General features: G+C 36.5%; 1 long non-coding RNA gene across 1 annotated transcript; it reads left to right on the top strand.

Annotated features, from left to right (window-relative positions):
• Positions 1-222: 222 nt before the first annotated feature.
• Positions 223-2783, top strand: LOC136254202 (uncharacterized). The gene is made up of 3 exons (XR_010700358.1): positions 223-999; positions 2321-2381; positions 2452-2783. It is a non-coding gene; the product is annotated as an uncharacterized lncRNA (long non-coding RNA).
• Positions 2784-11032: the final 8249 nt, after the last annotated feature.

Here is an 11032-nt window from a genome sequence, read left to right on the forward strand (position 1 = left end):
CCGACTTGTTCGCATAATTTCGTAATTTTTTTATTTTCTCAGCATTATCTGCAGTGTCCAAGGATTGGATACTGCAGATAATGCTGAGAATACTGACCAAAGTTTCAGCCTTCTGATAATGCTCACCAAAGTTTCAGCCTTCTGTGGTGAGTATTGGAATTATAGCAATAGACAGTAGGAAGAGCAAGACAATCAATTTGTACAGTGACTATACTGAAAATAAACTACAGGCACTTACATTCATAGCCATAACTTCATTTGGATCATCTACAACGTTGCAATTTGACTTAAAATGTTCACCATGGATTACCACATCAGCAAAGGTATAGTGTTAGCCCTGTAGTCACTTGCACATATGGGTATGAAGGCAGTTTGGTAGACGAAAAGATAACAATCTTGTTTACATTTACCGCATTGTAAACAAACGCACGTGACACGCATATTGTTGGTACTACAGAAACAAAACATATTTTTTTGAACTCTCCATGAGCAGGCAAATAAGATGGTCTAATGGTCTTCCTTCCTTGAGTACTGGCTTGTTAAAAACTTGCATATTTTTTCTTTGTAACATGCGTAATTTTACGAATTATTTTTAATTTCGTTTTTCTCAGTATGCATGCAAGTTGCATTTTTGCTGAGATGGTCACAATTGGTAAGTGTCTGTATAGTACAATTTGGTCATAAAACAAAACTTATAGCATCATTTTGGCTAATTCTGGTGATTAAAAACATTATGCACCTGGTCAACAGTTCTGTATTTTCCGTATGCAGTGCAGTATTTTCCTTTCAGTGCTGTATGGAAATAATAGCACTTTTATTTGTTTGATCTTCACTGTACAGTATAACTATATCTGCGATAATAGTGTATTTTTCAATTTATTAAATTTGTTTACATAGCCTAGTGTACGCTATATGCTCTGATAAAATTTCAGCTTTTTGTTTTGTAGTTACAACTCTGTGAAGTAGATACATCAAAACCGATTTGTATATTAACTAGAGGTATACCAATATGGATTTTTGGCATGTACCGATATCCAATATTGATGCCACCAAAAGAAGCCAATAACCGAACGTCGATCTGATATTTGCATTACAAACAAAAGTCATAGATAATCTATGCAAAAGTGTGCATTACCTACTCTACAACATGTGGATTATATATTCATTGCTCACTCTATACCTGTGTAGGCATCGTACATTATGCCGGAATAATTTTTGGAATAATCAGTTGTAAAAAGGATCAGGAATAATTCCAGAATAATAGGGTGATCTTCCGGAATAATTAATTAGAATTCACACATTTTTTGTGTAGTATCACAGAAAAAATCATAAAGAAACACCCACAATCATTGCTAGCACAAAATCGAGCAAAAAGATCAAGATACTCTAATAGAACAGTCACTTACCCTAATAGAACAGCCAGACAAGTCTAGTTGTGACTGCTCTATTAGATTATCTCAATGTTTGGGTATAGTTTTTATGCTTGCAAGTGATCATATTTTCAGCTGCAGAAGATTATCCATTTGACTTTTACAATTTTAGGAATTACTCCAGGAATATTTGGGAATAATTTTGAGAATAATAGGTGAATAAGAAAGAATTGCCAGAAAGAATAATAGGTAACTTAAAAAACATAATGTACCCAAGCCTATGCTTGTGGTGGTAGTGGCTTGGGTTTCTATTGCACAATCCAGACAATTAGCCACCCACAAACATTTTGTATGTATACTCCTATGAAGCCTTAAACAGATATTTCTGCATTACTCCGCATTTTTATATGGGCTTGTGTGAAGGTTGGAAGGTTGGTACAGCAGGTTTCCTTGATTATCCTGTAACTCTTATTACAAAGATACTATATAACTGCTTCGGTTTTAAAGACTGACAAGGTTTCCAGCAAACAAACACCAGAATCATATGTATTTATATGGCTTCTCATAGCGTAGTGCTTGTTGTAGAGTGAACAATAAGCCACTGGCACTAAACAGCCACATGGATGACGTAGAAAACAAATATATAATACGTTTATGTACAAACTTGCTGCTGTATAGATATTGGTAGTGATATCGGTCCTCCTGATGTTCTGTACCGATACCGATATTGGTAAAAAACGCCATATTGGTGGCCAATATTATAGCCGATCCGATTATTGGTACACCTGTAATATTAACTATACAGGGGAAAATAAATTACAGTCGCCCATTAGTTTGATTATAACTTATGAATACAATTGGCAAAATCCATTTAAAAACTTTCCGCACTTTATCACATGTCACTACATATTGTGTAATGAAATATTGATATCATTGTTCCCCATCCACAGCCACTACAAGCTGGAGACAAGGTGATGAAGGTGTTGTATGAGTTTAGTGGATCAAAACATGGTGAGATAAGTCTTGTTGTTGATCAGGTGATATCATGTGATCTCATTTTGTCTCATGTGATCCCTTAAAGATTGTGGTGTTGAAAGAAGACATCAGTGATGGGTGGATAAGGGGTATGGCTGGGAACTCTTCCCCTAGTTCTTATGTGGAAGAATTGTTATAGTGAATATCACTAGATTGTATATAGCCCATTTACTGTACAGTGCTTTAACCTATTGAGAATGTGTGTTTGCTTTGTGTATGTTCAATATGTAACTGTTAAAGCTGTTGCTACTGTAGTGGCATTTATAATTAATTTTAATGTGGCTACATACAAAATGCAGTGGACAATGTATACATACATGTAGTAGAACAATTTTATTTCACAGTTGTGTTAATGTGAGATGTTATGCAATGAAGTGATGATCTATTGTACATTTGTGGTGGTCTTTGGAGCCATGAATACCGTGTGAACAATTCGGACTGCCATGAAGAGTAATGGTATGATTTGTGGTGCCACAAGACCAAACATCAAACAAACTTTTGAAGTTTGAATAGCAGCCTATTTGTGTTTGTCAGCTATATATGAAAGTACAAAACCTGTCTTCCAGTGTTACCTATATCAGATGTATTCCTGGGATCAAAGATTGGATATTACTTCCAAGTCAAGAAAATACTCTGATAGTACACACAGTTACTTACACAAAATTTCTACATGATAAACTCAATGAGTTGACTTGTGTGTCTATTAGCTACATCATATTAGTAGTCTAAAGAAATTGCACCTATTATGCCAGCATTTTGCTCATTGCTTTAACCCACCCATTTAATATGCCAAAAATATTTGCCGGCGAAATCGACTCGTCCCTACAGTTCACCTAACTTCAGATCTACACCAGATTCTGTTTTTTGTACATCATTATCCCCATTGTATCTGTACCTATTTGTATACAGGTTACCATGGAAACAACCACTGCAATTTGTATGGTTTTGTATCTAGATTTCTATACTTTTGAGTTTGGCAATAATAGTTGTAACAAATGCTAGCTCTCATTGAGCCCGATATTTCATAGGACCAGACTTTAAAAGCTTTACAAGTGAATTATGATCATGCTTGTGATTTCCATTATAGGGTTTTGAAAAAACGTATCTAGTTTCACTTACTTCATAATTAATTTAACACATTTACTTTGGAAGAAGATAGACCTGCCTGTAATTCATAGGAGGGTTTTCGTGAAAGTTTGTTTAGTGTTTATTTTATGAGATCACGAGCCCAGATAATGGATACTTTAGTGAATTTTGTTTAAAATGTGCTTCAAGACAGTACAAACATGTATAACCACAATAAAACAGTAATGAGCAGAGCACTGCATGAAAGCATAATGGACATTGTAGAATGTATCTAGTGAGATATAGAAAAAAATGCATGGGCAGTTGAGTAAAAAACTTTTGGAAGTTTGTGTATATGGCTACACCTGCTGACAAGAACAAAATGGCATAATCAGTTTATTTTAAAAGTACTTTTATTGACTTCATATTTTCCATTTCTTGCAAATAAACTTTTAAGGCTTCTTAAGTGGTTGGGAAGTTTTCTAAGGTGGTGTTTAGGTGAGTGTTCTATTAGGATTTGACAAAAACATAGGTGACTTCTATGATAACATGGGAAGTTTCTGAAATGCACTTATATTGCTTCCTTTACACTTGATACTAGTGGACTTATACTCCTTACAAAGAACCAGAGTTGAAGGATGCTTTTCAAGGTGGATTTTAGGTGAGTGTTCCATTAGGAGTTTTACAAAAAAAAACAAAGAAAAAACATTGGCGATCTCTATTATGAACCCTCTATCCCGGTTTATGGATAACTTCATAAAAAATCCTTGAAAGTAAAATTTCCTACCTTGAAATTTTGAATAGGAGTAATCTGCAAAAAAATCTATTTCTGAAAAAAAAATCTGCTGGCTACACAATTGAGATATGTTCATCTTCTGTTTATTGTAACTACCCCACCTGATGTCAACATGTGTATTTGTAAAGCAATGTAATGTCATAAATAAATAAGTCAATAGATAGCTAACTTGCCTATAAATCAATTCTTTCATTAATGTTGCCATTCCGAAAACTGATTGCTAGCTTTACATTATCATCTGTCTAATTCCATGCAGAGTATACCAGTTAAATAATCACTAATTTTTGCATTTTGAGTCATAATCGTCTTGCCAGAATAAGTGCATCTAGTATTTCTAACAAGTAGAGCCACATAGATGCTAAATGCTAATTAAATTCTTTGCAATAATAAGTAGTATAGGGACATACACTGTTACTTTTGTCCTGCAATTAGTTGTGATGTTCAAAGAGGAAAATTAATTTTATATCTCTGAAAGCCAGTGGCAGAGGAAGTAGTTGATATATATGAGGGGGGGGGGGGGCTGACTGGAGTATAGAGTCTCTGGCAGCAGGGGGTCTGGGGGGCTGTGCCCCCCCAGAAGCTGTAGCCATTTTAGCTTTCACAATGTCTCAAAGTTAATGTATAGCAATTTTATAGGTACAATTTAACGCATTTCAACTAAAACACCAACTTTTTGTCAAACTTGAACTATTTAGAACAGGCTATTAGGAACTATATAGGCACCTGGAAAGGGGGGGGGGGGGGGGAAGACACCTATATAGGCACCTATATAGGCACCTAGGCACCTATATAGGCACCTGAACTATATAGGCACCTGAACCAGGAACTATATATAGGCACCTGGAAACACTTGATACAGTGGTAAGACACCAACCTTTAAAGTAAGAGGTACCTACTTTTTGTCAAACTTGAACTATTTAGAACAGGCTATTAGGAACTATATAGGCACCTGGAAAGGGGGGGGGGGGGGGGGGAAGACACCTATAGGCACCTAGGCACCTATATAGGCACCTGAACTATATAGGCACCTGAACCAGGAACTATATATAGGCACCTGGAAACACTTGATACAGTGGTAAGACACCAACCTTTAAAGTAAGAGGTACCTGGTTCGATTCCCGCTGTAGGCAACTTTTTTCATTTAAAAAAAAAAAAAATTATTTTTAAAAGTTATAACTTTTAGGAACACGTTTTTATGAAGGCCTTGACTGCTCTATTAGGGAAAGATAATTTTGGCGGGATATCATTCTGAGCGGGCTAACCCCCTCCCCCCCCCCCCCCCCCCCCCCCTTTCTGCTACTTATGCTAAAAGCAGGATTTGGGGGCACAACAGATTGTGTAAAATTTTACTATAGTAATTATAGCAAACTGTGAGTACTTTTGGGGATAAAAAACTACATAATTTCCTCCCCTATATCTTTCTTCATGTTCATGCATATTGCAATGAGTACATCCAAAGGTGTCATGACCAGTGAGGCCAAAGCCTCACCACTTTTTGGGTGAAAATTCAGTTTTGAAAAAATTAGTGATTGTTGTGAATACAGTGATTGTACTACAATCACTGCAATCACTACAATCACTGCAATCACTACAATCATTGCAATCATTGTATTCACTACAATCACTATAATCACCGTATTCACTATAATCACTGTATTCACTACATTCACCGCAATCATCGCAATCACTAAAATCACTGTATTCACCACAATCACTGCATTCACCACAATAACTGCATTCACTACAATCACCACAATCACTACAGTAGTGATTGTGGTGATTGTAATAATTGTGATGAATGCAGTGTTTGTAGTGATTATAGTGATTGCAATCACTATAATCACCAGAATCACTGCATTCTCTGCAATCATTGTATTCACTGCAATCACTACAACTACTGCATTCACTGCATGAAAAGTAAGATGTCCTGCTTGTGTCAGCATGTAGGAAATTTTTTTAATGATTTCCTTTAGAATTTCCTATTTGAGTTATCATGCAGGAAATGTTTTTGAACATTTTCTGTACAATTTCCTGTTAGTGTCACATTGCAGTAAATTGTTTTAACATTTACAAGAAATGTAGATAAAATCAGTATTAAGATTTTCACCACATTCATGACTAGTGAAAATGCAGCTGTAAACTGATCAAATGGATACTGCAGGTTTCTTGTGTTTAGCTCAGTGTAATACTGAGCCAAAACTTGGTTCTCAACACAACATAGGCTTTCAACATCATATAACAGAGTGTCTCTACAACAATGTGTAACACTGTAACCCATATTATGCTGCTGCAATAACTTTTTAGTGGTATATGAATTGTTATACTAAGGAAGCTCTATTTTACTTTTAAAATTAACTTTACGTGATGCCAGAATTGTATCTAAATCAACTACACCATATTTCTCAGTGACTTACCGTGCTACAGAAAAAAGAAGCTATGGCATACAGTGATGATACTCAACCCTTTAGGGCTTTCAACATGACAATGTAAACAGTCAACACACGGAGCTGGATAGTTATGTACTGTATCCCAAGGTAAATATTACATGAATTTATGGCCTTAATTGTGTGTTACACTTTGTGTCTTTGTACAATATGGATGTTAGAATTTGTCATGAATAGTGACAGACAGCTGGGGAGTATGGCGTTGTGACAAAGTGTTTATTTTAGTAAATATCTAGCGATGGCTTTACTTACTGTTTCAGTGGTTCACCATCTTCATGCTATGTACTTTAATGTAGGGACCCGCCGATTATGCTCATAATTTTACCTATTATGCTATGCTGCACTGCTCAAATATTCACCTATTATGCTTAAATTAATGCTCAATACTTACCTATTATGCTCGATTATGCTCAATGTTCATGCCTTAGTTCATATGCTTTGCTACTAGTTTAACACTATATAGAAAGAAAAAAATGAGTGGCTGGAACACAAATAATAAATTCTTGCTGCATGCCTGCATGTAAGAGGAAAGATCGATATACTCTAATAGAACAGTCAGTTTGATGATTGTTCTATTAGAGTTACTGACTGCTCTATTAGAGTATATCGATCTTATTTTGCAATTGTCATTTTTCCAGCAAGAATTGTACAAATATTTAACCTATTATGCTGGCATTATGCTCAATGCTTTTAGGTACCTATTATGCTCAAAATTATGCCAGCATAATCGGCGGGTCCCTACTTTAATGTATACTACAATGATATACCTGGATTTGTGGAAAGGTGCTGATTACTACGATAAAATAACCTGCACTTGGTTGCCAGGAGATAAAAAAGAAATAGTGCATTTCATGAATATAATTATAAAGGAAATGTAAGTGGCTATGAATATTATACATGTACACCATAAAAATTTCCCTAGTGTATATATAAGGAATGGGAATATATGCCTTTACAGTCATGTGGGTGATTATGTGTAACATAGCTACAGTGCAGTGACTAAGTTGATGCCATCCTAGCATTCCTGGTTATCGCTCGGGTGACATATTATTGTAATGTTGCTTTGCATTAATTTTATAACTGAAGCAAGCTATCGACTTAGCTATGATGATATCACATCATTTTACATATAGCTAGTATCTGTATGCATTAGCTACATCATACTGTCTACATTACCTGATACATGATGCACGCAAGTCTACATTCATTTGACAATATACAATATGGCTAATCTCAACTCTTTGGTCAGTCATGGATGACGTCAACACAGTATACTGTAATGTTGTGACCTCCCCTAGTCTCTGTTGATGCACCACAGCCAACTGTGGTATAGTCTTTCTTGCAATTTTTTTTTTTTTTTTTGAAACCATCAGAATAATGATGAAATGACAAAATTACATACAGAGCCTCGGACACATGCGACTACAAAGATAAGATCCGCGTAGGCATGGCAAGGATACATACAAAAATAATCAACTACAAAACTTAACTTAAAGTGTCCAGGTTGGATTACTACGTGCATAAAAGATTCTCTGAGAGGAAGTTATAGCCACAGCAGCTGCTCTATCAAGCAATGCTTTCGTCTTGGAAAAACTCAGATTTGAAACTCTTTTCATAGATGTTACTGTCTCTGTAAGGTAATGGCCAAGGCAACCAATTTCAACTGTGTGGTAATGACTAACAAAACCCAAGCGGTCAAGCTCAGCAATAATTTGCAGATATTCTGGCTTCTCCTGCTTACGTTCTCGTGCAGCAGAAAGGTCAGCACGAGAATTAAATGGGCAGGTAAGTTCCAGAAGTACAACAGATTTCATTTCTGCATTATATATAACAATGTCAGGTCGGTGAGAACACACTAGTACAGCAGGGGGAATGGTGGCAGGAGGAGAGTCAGACGCACGTTTGCCATCCAAATCAGCAAATATTTCTACATTATCCAAACAAGCTTGCAACCCAGACATCAAACATAATAAAACAGCATCATGACGAAAAGTAAATCTGCCTTGCTGCAAAGCCACAGGACACCCATTTAGCACATGGTGACAAGTTGGACGAGGTGACAAACAAAGTGAACAAGTTGCACCAGTTTGTATATGCCAGCGACGTAAATTTAACGGAGTTGGTAATGTATCTGATGAAGCTCGCAGCACAAACGAAAGCTGGCCTGGATGAAAACCCAACAGGAGTCGATTCCACAGCTTAGAGTCAGCTTCCAGAACAGCACTTGATTCAAATTTACATTATTATTATTATTATTATTATTATTATTATTATTATTATTATTATTGTTACTGAGCAGACAGCGCAGCTGATATGCTCAGGAAAAGAAAAGCAATCATAAAATGAATTTAGCTACGTAGTTACAAAGATTACAGTTATTGAGTTCTATACAATGTTTGCAGTTCCGCTGAAAAAGAGTCAATATTGTTGCTCTCAATGATGGAAGATGGTAAGTTGTTCCAATCCTTAATTGATCTGGAGAAAAAGCTCTGTTGGTATGAATAGGTGGATGAGTTTGGTAGAATAAAACGATGTGGGTGATATAGTCTGGTGGATCTTGTCATTGAAATAAAATGAGGAGGAATTGACAGTAAATAATCTTGATGTATAATTTTAAAAAGTGCTTGTAATCTGGATATTTTACGTCTCAGCTGAAGGCTTGGCCAAGAAAGATGCTGTAACATAGCTGTGACTGAGCTGATTCGATTGAAATCATTTAGGACCCATCTAGCTGCCCTACGCTGTACTTTCTCTAGCTGTTGAATATTGTTATGGTGGTATGGGTCCCAGATGACTGCAGCGTATTCCATTGACGGTCGTACTATCGTAAGGTAGGCTGTTGCTTTGATGTTAGACGAGCAGCAACTCAGATTGCGTTTCAAAAAGTTTAATGTTCTATTGGCCTTAGCAGCGAGAGTGTCCAGAGCGACATTGAACAGAGAGAGTGTCCAGCTTCTCTTTGCATAGTGACATTGAACAGAGAGAGTGACATTGTCCAGCTTCTCTGCAGCGACATTGTCCAGCTTCTTTGCATAGTGACATTGTCCAGCTTCTCTTAGCAGCGACATTGAACAGAGAGAGTGTCCAGCTTCTCTTTGCATAGTGTCAATTCTCTAGAAATGGCAAGGTGTTTGCTAGCTGTGTAGAGCTTGCGAGCCGTAGGAATAGAGTCCAGTTGAGCTCTGGCTTCATTGAGTAACTCCTGATGAGAACTGTTAATCTGGAGGAAATTGGAGGAAAGATCCACTTGTAAGGCCAACTCCTTAATCATCGGATCTGATGAGGAGGAGATGTTGGCAAGTAAACTAAGTTTACACTGCTTTGAAATTGAACGCACACTAGGACAGCAAACACCTGGATAGTTCAAGATCACACGAGTGGCACTGCGAGGTAAACAGAGCCAACGTTTCAGGTATTTAGTAGCTAGATTTTCCATTTTATTGATAGTGGATGGTCCAACACTATCAACAGTGAGATGGAATCTGATGATTGAGAGAACATAATTCCTATAAATCCATACTTGGTACTCAGGTCTTAATGGCAAACTATCAACTTTCTGTATAAGGTCAGAGAACCTAGCAAACATAGCTTTGCCAGAAGCACTTTTGGTAGCATGAGCAGAAACTCCAATCAACTTCCCCAAAAATTTGGTCGGGCCATCTAAGATAGTTTTGGTAGTACCACCAGATAGAGTTATTCCACAAGAACAAAATTTTGTGCCATCAAACAATAAGGAAACACATTTAGATGGTCCTATAGTGGATGGTTGTCAAACCAACAGGTGTTAGTCTTTGTGTCACTGCCACTGGGCACTTTCTGACAAGTGTATGTTATGTATAACAATAAATTACTGATTTTTGATTGTATATGTGTACTATCAATAGTTCATAATAAAGAGGTCTTATAGTATGGACTCTTGGTACAAGAGGTTGTTGGTAGAACTTTATTGCAGGAAAAAAACACTAATGACACTTAGATGGTTTATTAATTGCAATGTTGGTTTACGGTTAAATGGCTTCTATCCATGGAAGAATTATGATGTTGTAAGAAAACAAAATGTTTGGATTACAGCACTCTCGTATGGTGGTCTATAGCTAGTATCACATTAAATTTTTTTTAGTTCACAGATTTACTATACAGATTTGGAGACCTGTATGCCTTAAGGCCACTCCAATTGGTAATTATGTTTCTGGTCCTTTGAAAATCAGTTTTAGGTGCGGGCGGGCGGAATTCGGCAACAGAGCAACAATGAAGTGACTGATTAATTAGAGTATTTTTGTGATTTACTGACTGTTCTATTAGAGTATATCGATCCATACTAT

Source organism: Dysidea avara, chromosome 4, assembly GCF_963678975.1.
Source record: "Dysidea avara chromosome 4, odDysAvar1.4, whole genome shotgun sequence".
Classification (NCBI taxonomy): Eukaryota; Metazoa; Porifera; class Demospongiae; order Dictyoceratida; family Dysideidae; genus Dysidea; species Dysidea avara.